General features: G+C 48.2%; 1 protein-coding gene across 3 annotated transcripts in view; it reads left to right on the top strand.

Moving 5' to 3' along the window:
* C17H8orf76 (chromosome 17 C8orf76 homolog) overlaps window positions 1-9,493 on the top strand; it is a 72,878-nt gene extending 63,385 nt beyond the window's left edge. For all 3 annotated transcript variants that reach the window (XR_010936178.1, XR_010936179.1, XR_010936181.1), the window contains exons 9-10: window positions 5,390-5,523; window positions 7,506-9,493. The gene's annotated coding sequence lies outside the window, so the exon portion shown is untranslated. The remainder of the gene's footprint in view (window positions 1-5,389; window positions 5,524-7,505) is intronic.
* The last annotated feature ends 827 nt before the right edge of the window (window positions 9,494-10,320 follow it).

Genomic DNA, 10,320 nt, shown 5'->3' on the forward strand with positions numbered 1-10,320 from the left:
GCATTCAAGATCTCTCCCGATTCCCATCTATGGGAGGGAGCCTTTCCCGACTATTCCTAAACAGCCTTAACTGCTTCTCCTCTGAGCCTACAAGGTGCTTCTAGAACTTGTCTCAGTCAGTCTCGTACTAGTGATGGGTGCACTTCCCCATCTCCCACTGCATTTAATTCCTTGAGTGGTGCAAAGTCAAAAAGCTTCCATGCCCTTGGAATCAGGCACAACTGTGTTCAGATTGTGCCTATGATAATATGTGACCTCAGGTAGGTAACTTAGAGGACCTGCCTGAACTTCACTTTTCTGTCCATATAACCACAGAACACTTTTGGAACACGTCCTAAGTACCAGGTGCTCTTCTACGTGCTCTACGTGTGTAAACTCATTCAGTCCTCACAGCAGCCCTGTGAGTAAGTGCTATCATGACCAGTTCTGTTTCATGGATGAAGGAAACTGAAACACAGAGGTTACCTGACTACCAAGTTCACTGGCCGGGAAGTGGCTGATCCAGGAGCCGCAGGCGGGTGGTCCGGTCCCTCTGGTAACCACGGTGCCTTCTGCCTCCTTGACGGGATGAGCCTCAGAGGGTGTGAGATCTAAGGGAGAAGGCCTGTGTGATGAGTGGTCCAAACTTGCCCAGTTTCTGCTCTGCTCCTCAGCCTAATACAGCACCAATATATCTTCCGGAATATTGTCGATATTATATGATACACTGCATCCTGTCACAGCCCTGCAATGTCTTTGTAAAACCGAGGCACAGGGAGGTTAAGTAAATTCCTCAAGAGCCCAACTGCAGAGCCTGGATTGGGTTTGTCTCCAAAGACCTGGCTCCTATCTGCACCCAAATTCTGTAATTGCTGGTGTAAGTGAAAATCTCCTCCTCTAGACTGTGAGCGATTTGAGGCGGGGGACGGGACAGGTTAGGCACGACTTAGCTTCCCCAGCGCCTCTCCCACTTTGGGGCTGCACATGGTAGGCATTCAATGAATGTTTGTTAGGTGAATAAACGGCTCAGAGCTCCTGGGGCAGAGGCCCACTTGCACAGGCAGAAGGTGCTCAGATAGGATTCCAGAGCTTGTCTGTGGGGAAGCCGGGGCCTGAGAGCTTGGGCTGTGGGCCCAGGAACCTGGAGGAACAGGGCGCCTGTTTGAGCTCCCGGAGCACCTGCCAGCCTCTCCCTACCACATCCCCATCAAGGCCTGCAGCAGCAGGAAAATTGTACGCTTGCATTACCCAGCGACCCAAGAAGTGCAATTAAGTTGAAAATTAGTTGGCATAATTAATTAGACGGGTAAATAGCTCCCTGTCAACACCAATCAATCCATTCTGCATATAATCAGCTCAGTGCAGGCAGGCCAGAGCTCAAGCAGCTGCTGCTGCTGCTGGCAGGCCAGGGCCTAGGGTGGGAGCAGAAATGGGACAGGGTGTCCAGCCAGGTACCCTAAACCCACCCCACCCCCAGGTCCTTCTACAACTGCTTTTCATGGGAGCAGCCTCCTGGCAAGTCCATCTTCGGCACCCAGCAAAGCCACAGCTTAACTCCCAGGAAGCCACAGCTGCAAAGTCCCTTTGCTCCCTCAAGTTTCCTACTTTCGAGTTCCCGGTCCATTGCTCGAGGTTTCTGACGTGCATAAAAACCACAAAGAGCTCCCTTTTCTTGGCTAATAAATTTGCAGATGCTTTTTAAAAAATTAAAGTATAACTTAGATGCAGTAAAATTTACCCTTGTTACTGTACAGCTTTATGAGTTTTGAGGAATGTGTACAGTTGTATAACTGTAACCGAGCAGGACCCTACAGGGTCTTCCTGGGACAGACCTCCCCATGTCCTCAACCTCCCTTTTGTTTGTAGAAAAACTTTAGCTTCCTAGGCCTTCCCCGAGTTCCAAAGAATAAATTTAATCAGAGAAGTGATAAAAGGCAAAAGCAAAGGAAAACAGTCAAGCAAGACAAAATAATAGTTTAGCCATTGTTTAATGGCTAAAGTCAAGGACATCTAACTCCTCCTCAAGGACTATAGAGAATATTCTGAGCCATGTCCTTTGAGCCATTTAGCAGATACTGAAACCCCCATCAGGTGGAAGGGTTAACTGTATGCTGCCCACAAGCACATAGACCCCAGACCAGTTGGAACCAGAAGGTTGATGATGTTGACTCCCGATTACCTCACCACCAACCAATCAGAAAAATGTCCACGAGCTGACCACACACCCTGCAACCCCTCTCCCTCATCCTATCGTTATTTATTTATTTATTTATTTATTTTGCGGTATGCGGGCCTCTCACTGTTGTGGCCTCTCCTGTTGCGGAGCACAGGCTCTGGATGCGCAGGCTCAGCGGCCATGGCTCACGGGCCTAGCCGCTCTGTGGCATGTGGGATCTTCCCAGACTGGGGCACGAACCTGTGTCCCCTGCATCGGCAGGTGGACTCCCAACCACTGCGCCACCAGGGAAGCCCCCATGTCCTATCTTTAAAAACCTTTCCCTGAAAGCCATTGGGGAGATCAGGTCTTATAAGCAAGCACTAGCTGCCTGGACTCCTTGCTTGGTGCCCTGCAATAAACGCTGCCCTTTCCTTCACCACAACCCAGTGTCATTGGATTGGCTTTACTGGGTGTGGGTGAGTGGACCCAAGTATGCTTCAGTAACATAACCAGCAGCATGATTAAGATCTAGAATCCTTCCATCACCACACAAAAAAATCCCCATTCCCTTCTGTAGTCAACTGCTTCCCCCACCCCCAGCCCCTGGCAACTACTGATCAGTTATCTCTCCCAAAAGTTTTACCTAGGGACTTCCCTGGTGGTCCAGTGGTTAAGACTCTGCCCTTCCACTGCAGGGGGCATGGGTTCAATCCCTGGTTGGGGAACTAAAGATCTCATGTGGTGTTGCCAAAAATAATTTAAAAATAATAATAAAATAGAGAAGTTTAAAAAACAAACATCAAAAACCTCAATATTAAAAAAAAAAAAGTTTTGCCTATTCCAGAATGTCCTATAAATGGAATCATATAGCGTGAGCCTTTTGAATCTGGCTTCTTTGTCTTAGCATAATGCACTTGGGATACATTCATATTGTGGTGTGTGTCCCTGCTTAGCTACTTTTTATGGCTGAGTCATGTTTCATTGCATGCATGTACCACGTCTTGTTTATCCCTTTCCCAGGTGAAGGACATTTGGTTGTTTCTAGCTTGGGGCATTTATGAATAAAGCCACTGTAAATGCTCATATAGAGGTTTTTGTATGAACATAAGTCTTCATTTCACTTAGATAAATACCTAGGAGCAAGATTGCTGGGTCTACGGTAGGTGTATAGATAACTTTATAAGAAACTGACAAACTGTCTTCTAAGATCCTGTACCATTTTACATGCCCACCATCCATGTAGGAGACTTCTGGTAGCCCCATATCTTTGTTACTGCACAGACTTTACAAAATGATGACATCCAGTGCTGGCGACAGCAGGGCCAGCTACATAATTTACGTGGCCCAATTCAAAATGAAAATGTGAGCCCCCTTGTTTCAAACAAAAGGAAAAAGTGCCATTAATGGTATTAAAATAGAAAGTTTTTTCCTTTCTTCTGTAGTCTTTCTCTCATCTTCTCATGGTATTTTTTTAAATTTGCTATTTAATGTTTTAAGTAAAGAAAAACTAAAATTAAAAATTATTAGCATGAACTTTGCCATTTACCATTTATTTTTATATTGTGCAACGCCATTTTTTAAAAAGACTTTTTTTCTTTCTTTATTTCTGGCCGCAGCTTGTAGGATCTTAGTTCCCTGACCAGGGATCAAACCCAGGCCCATGGCAGTGAAAGTGCTGACTCATAACCACTGGACCACCAGAGAATTCCCATGTGCAAAGCCATTATAAATGCAAATATGAGAGCTTTTAACTTGTATGTAGAATCACTGAAATTACATGGTCTGTATTTCATTTATACATGCATGTGTATTTTGTTCTTATCGGAAAGTGGAAATGCTGCAGGTGGCCAAATGATCAGAACCCGCCCAAGGTGGCCATTGGGCTGCCATGTGAATCAGGGCTCTCCCTCCGAGCTGGGCTGGGAAACTCTTCCTCTGGTTTTTTTCTTCTGAAAATAACTCTATTGGCTTTTGCTTTTGTTTTGTGAATATTATGGGTTCATTATAAAAATTTGGGGAAAACAAGCAAAAATAAATAAAATGCATTAAAATGAAAGAAAAAAATCAAACATCTTCCATAGCCACACCATTAGACATTGTAATTTTTTAAATATAAATTTATTTATTTATTTATTTAATTTTGGCTGCATTGGGTCTTCGTTGCTGTGTGCGTGGGCTTTCTCTAGTTGCGGCGAGCGGGGGCTACTCTTTGTTGTGGTGCATGGGCTCCTCATTGCGGTGGCTTGTCTTGTTGCAGAGCATGGGCTCTAGGCACACGGGCTTCAGTAGTTGTGGCATGTGGGCTCAGTAGTTGTGGCTCGCGGGCTCTGGAGCACAGGCTCAGTAGTTGTGGTGCACGGGCTTAGTTGCTCCGCAGCATGTGGGATCTTCCTGGACCAGGGCTCGAACCCGTGACCCCTGCATTGGCAGGTGGATTCTTAGCCACTGCACTGTAATTTTTAACATTTTCTTGTGTGTTGTGGCAACAATGTAGATTAGATCCTGTAGAACCCACTGCAGTCTCCCTCTCATGTGCTTTCCCATGGCATCCGGGAAGCTCAAAACTCTTTTTCCCAGGCCTCCCAAAAGCAGAGCTCTGCATGGAACCCAAGTTCTGACAGGCAGCAGCATCCTCACATGACTTGGAAGGTTTTTCTGTGGCAGCAGCTTAAGCAGACAGGAACACTGATGCTAGTCCAAGGCGTCAGAGGTGGAGAGCGGTGGCAGCAGGAAGGCTTCCACTGGAGCAGTCCATGGTGGGACTGGGCATCTTCCCGGCTGGGTTGTTTTCTGTAGCATCCAAGTGTGGTTCCCTAGGCCTCCTGGGAATTTTGTAGTGAACTAAGTCTCTGCAACAAACCTCTTTCTACTTAACCAGTTAGAGTGGATTCTGTTGTCTGCAATGAAGAACTCAACCTTTGGGTCTCAGCTTATCTTTTATTGTCTCCTTCATAGCACTTACCAAAATATGGAATTGCCTTGTTTATATATTTGTTTACCTACTTAGTGTCTTTTAATGAGGAGGAACCAGTTCTGTCTTGTTCACCACTTTGATCCCAGTGGCTATCCCACAGCAGCACTTGGTAGCTATCTGTTGGGTGAAATAATTGGTCACCTTCCAGCACCCCTTACACCAAGAGAGAGCAGAAACACTAGCCTCACCACTTCTGTGGACCAAGTGGGCTGTATTCCCTCTATGCGTACAACTGCTCCCCACTGCCACCAACACTTGCTGATTGCCTCTTTTTGCAGAGAAATGCAATGTTGTAGAAGATTCCCACTTGCACCCCTCTTCGTTGCTAGTGACTTAAAAAGACTATAAGGATGAATCAGCTCACTGTGGCCAGCTCCCTGCTTCCCTTCAATGAGCAAAGCCCTGCTCTGTGGTGAGTATACGTGTCTGTGTGTGATAGCTGGGGACAGATTTCTGAATAGAATAAGACCCACAGACTCAGGAGGGCAAACATTATATCATTCATTCATTCCACAAACACGTACCAAGTGCCTCCTATGCATGCATGTGCAAGGTGCTGGAAGGGATCCAGACCTCCCAATAAATGCCCCTTTGTAATCAGACTTTCTCCTTTTGGCCATCAGACTGTCACCTAAATTAGTTGAAGTCTCTAAGCTTTTAATTATGAGCCTGATAATGCAACTTTCCCATGGCGTTGTGCAATTTCAGGCACAAACCCTACGTTTGAAATACAGGTGCAGGAATAGATGTTAGTGACATGATTTGAAAGGATTACTGTGCAAGCAGCCCAGCCCCTGGATGCCTGCCGACTTCAGGCCGGAGCCACGACACCCATGAGCTCTGTGATGAAGGTGGCCTCATGGCTCTGCATCCCAGCACTGCTTGGGGTGCCAGGACATATACCGTGACCTCTGCCATTGCCATTACACCTGCTGGAACTGTGGGCAAAACCACTGCCCTGTTCCAGGTCTGAACCTGGAAGGGGCAGGCCCAGTTCCTTGTGGCCCCAGGGCTGCTGGGACCACACCTACCACCACCTGTCTCACCTGTCAGAGGGGGTGGGGTGGGAGGGCGCTGAGAGGTGAGTGCTGTAACCCTTTCCTCTCCTCTGGCTAGGGGACCTCTCTGTATGTGGAGCATGGGAGATGGACCTGAATGTGTTTCTGGCCAGTTCATGGAAAGGCCTGCTTGGTTATTGAAATCAGAGCCTGCCCATCTTTGGAACTAGGAATGAGGTCTTTGATCAGGCTAAAATTTGGGGATCTAGAAATGAACCCACTGCAGCGTCTGCCCTCAAGGAAAGACAAGCAAATACAGTAGAATGTGAGAAGCCTTTTCTGTCATCATCAAATGCTCTAGGGCCCACCATGGGCTCTGCAGAGCCTATAGCATGACCCCCACTGTGGCCATGCCTAGAGTCCAGTGGGAAAGACGGCAAATGAAAAGTCATGACATTGAGCTGGGATGAGTGTTAAGGTCAGAGAAGCAAGAGCCAGGAGTGTGGGGGGGGGGATGGGGTGGGGGGTGGGGGGGGTGGGGCTGACCTAGCCTGGGGTCAGGAGGCCTGTCTGAGGTCCCGACAGGTTGGAGGCATTAGCTGGGGGAGGTGGGAGGGAATGGGTGCCCCAGGGGTGCAGGGGTTGGGTGTGTGCTGGGGGGGCATAAGAGTGGGAAGAGGTGAGCCCAGAGGTCAGACCCTGGTGGGAGGGAGCACGGCAAGAGGATTTGGGTCTTTATCTCATGGATGTGGGAGCTACAGAAGCTGTCACGCGGACAGAGAGGAGGCCAGACAAGCGTTTTCTGTGACGGCTGCCTCTGGCCTCAGTGTGGCAAGAACACAGCCCCTCAGGGAACATCCTGGCAGTCAGGGGCGAGGCCCTCTTCCTCCTGGGTGCTCTGTCAGCACGGCTCAGAGCAGTGACTCTCAGAAGCTTCCAGCAACAGGCTGACTCATGCGGTGGCGGCCGCTCGCCCAGTCAAAGATGGAGCTGGAAGGGCCATGGCCTGGCGCTGCCCGGGACAGATGGCAAAGACGTGCCAGCTGCTCCCTGCAGGGCGTTTCTGAGGAAAACCCCCTCCCGCCCCACGCGCGGCCTCCGCTGCCTCCCTGAACTTGCCCAGCTGGCTGCGCCCTGGCTTCTGGCTTGTCACAGCCAGAATAACCAGATGGGACCTGTGGGCCCGCGGCCAAGCCCTGCCACGTTATCGAGTCCTGGCTGGGAAGGAGTCAGGTCTGGGAAACCTCTGCCCCCTCTCAAAGCACCGTGGGAGAATCCACACCCCAAACCGGTCCCTTCTCTCCAGCCTCCTTCCTTCCCCAGTAAGCTTTCTCCTTACTTAGCCTCTTGACTCCCTCTATATTTTCAATGTTTATTTATTGACTTTTGTAAGCAGAGGGAACTGGAAAGGAGCTGAGAGTCACAGTGAGCCTGATTCTGAAGCCCACTCACCCCGACTTCCCTCCCACTGGACCAGTGACTGCGGGGGACTGTGCAAAGACCGTGGGCTGTGGTCAGGTCGGGTGCCACCCACAATCTGGCTGTGACCCCTGCCAAGCAGATGGAGACCATGACCCGTGGGGGAGGATGGAAGTGCAGGGAGAGGTCAGGGGTGAAAAGAAAAGCTCTTAACAGCGGCAACTGCCCTAGCACAGGCAAACGCCCAGAACCTCTGGTCTTCACCCTCAGATAAATGGAAAATTCCTCATGTGCTCCCTGCGGGGTGAAACAGCAAACCCACCTGAATCCAGGACAGAACAGATTTTTCAGCTGCCTACAAGCTCCTCACATGTCCATTGTTAAAGGTGTACAAGAATGTTCGCTACAGTAATTGTTACTAATTGGGAAGAATTCGATGTTCTAGAATTAGAAGACCTAGAGCAGCTCGGGCTGCGATGACAAAGTACCACAGGCTGAGGGTGGAGGGGTCAGGGGTGGGGTGGGGCTTAAACCACGGTAATTTGTTCTCTCGCAGTTCTGAAGGCAGGAAGGCCGAGATCAAGGTGTTGGAAGGGTTGGTTTCTTCTAAGGCCTCCCTCCTTGGCTGGCAGACGGCCACCTTCCTTCTGAGTCTTCATCTGATCTTCCCCCGGGCAGGTCTGCATCCTAATCTCCTGTTCTCAGAAACAGTTTCACTGCAGTTACAAAGAACAAGGAAGATCTATATGTATTGACAGGGAAAGAGTTCCCAGCTTATTGTTAAGTGGAAAAAGTAAGTCACTGGACAATATGATACTGATATCAGTGGTTCCCTCTGGAGAGGTAACAGGATTGGGGTAAGGGTGGGATGAGGGAGACATTTATATGTGTAAGTCTGTGCAGAGATTGGATTATTGTTCTCAATTCTTCACTCCCCTCCTTGCCCTGGCTTTGCAGCTTCTCCCCTGTGGGCTGGGTATATCTCCCTGGCCCGTGGATGTTGAATTTGGCCGGGTGACTTGGTTTGGCCAATAGAATTTGGATGGAGGTGCCCAGAGCAGAGGCCTTAAATGTGCTTGCTTGGTATAGTTTGGTCTCTCAGGCTTCTGTGACCCTCAGTGAGAAGAAGGCACCCCAGGAAATGGCTGACCACGAAGACCACAGTCTTTAAGACTGACCTTCCTGCTGCCAATGGAGACCATGAAGACATGACAAGAAGGGCTGAACCGAACCACAGCCTGGCGCTAGCCCAGCCGACAACACACCTGTGAGCAAGAAAAATACATGCTTACCTGGAAAACATTATGCTGAGTCAAGTAAGCCAGACACAAAAGGACGAACATCGTACGATCCCACGTATATGAAATATCTAGAAAAGGCAAATTCACAGACAGAAAATAGATTAGAAGCTACCAGGGGAGGAGAATGAGGGGAGAGAGGGGAAAGAAGGGCTATTACTTAATGGGCACAGAGTTTCTGCTTGGGGGGATGAAAAGGTTTTGAAAACAGATGTTATGATAGTTGCACAACATCGCAAATGTACTTAATGCCACTGAATTGGACACTTAAAATGGTTAAAGTGGTAAATTTTGTGTTATGTATATCTCATACCACAATTTTAAAAAATAATAATGTAATATACCAAAAATACATTGAATTGTACACCTTACTTTTAAAAATATTTATTTATTTTATTTACTTATTTTCCCTAGGCTGTGTCGGGTCTTAGCTGTGGCACACAGAGTCTTTGCTGAGGCATGCAGGATTCTCTCTAGTTGTGGTGCGGTGGCCTCGCAGCATGTGGGATCTTAGTTCCCTGACCAGGGATTGAACCCATGTCCCCTGAATTAAAAGGCAGATTCTTTACCACTGGACCACCAGGGAAGTGCCTGAATTATATACAGTTTAAACAAGTAAATTGTATGGCAGGAGAATTATATTTCAATAAAGCTATGCAAAAAGAAACCCACATTGTTTAAGCCATTAAGTTTTGGGTGATTTGTTAAGCAGCGCTTGTGCAGCACTAGCTGACTGATACAGTATGTATGCATGTGTTTTATAATGAGCACATATTATTTGTGTAATAAAAATATGCAAAATCAGAATTTATCGGGTTCCCTCTGAACAGGCCCCTCTTTTCTGTTTTCCTGCCCAGTGGTGGCACCAGGGCATTTATGGACATTACTCCTCTAAATTTGGAGTGACACTTTGCTTCTCTCTTTATTCTTGGCGGTAACCCAGACCCAAATCCTGGCCGTTCCTGTAGACTGTGTCTCCACTCGGCTCTGCAGCATCTCCCAGAACATGTTTTCATCTCCCTTGGCCTGGATTGTTTCCTGGCTTCCCAGGTGGTCTCCCTGCCAGGGTCTATCCAGGCCATGGGGGAAGAATAATTTGCAACCTGTTTCCAGTACGTTACTTTGCTCAGCCAGCCCTGAGCCTGCCTCTCAACACACACACACACACATACACACACACACACACACACACACACACACACACACACACACACACACGCTTTTCATCTGTAAAGAAGGCTTACGACAGCCTCTGCTGCCCATCAGAACAAATCTAAGCCCCTCAAATGTCACCTGGATATGCACCTCAGGGGTACGATGTGATGATGTCCCAAAATTGATGAGCTGGAGAAAAAGCTGCTGTAGGCGGTCGGGCCTCTGCTCCCTTCCTGTCTCTCCTTCATATCTGTTCTTTCTCCACCTTCAGGATTTTATGGAAGATGAGAAAACCTCCAGTGCTGCAAATAAAGGGAATGTTCAGTTCAAAACATTGGT

The sequence above is a fragment of the Pseudorca crassidens genome, chromosome 17 (genome assembly GCF_039906515.1).
Source record: "Pseudorca crassidens isolate mPseCra1 chromosome 17, mPseCra1.hap1, whole genome shotgun sequence".
Classification (NCBI taxonomy): Eukaryota; Metazoa; Chordata; class Mammalia; order Artiodactyla; family Delphinidae; genus Pseudorca; species Pseudorca crassidens.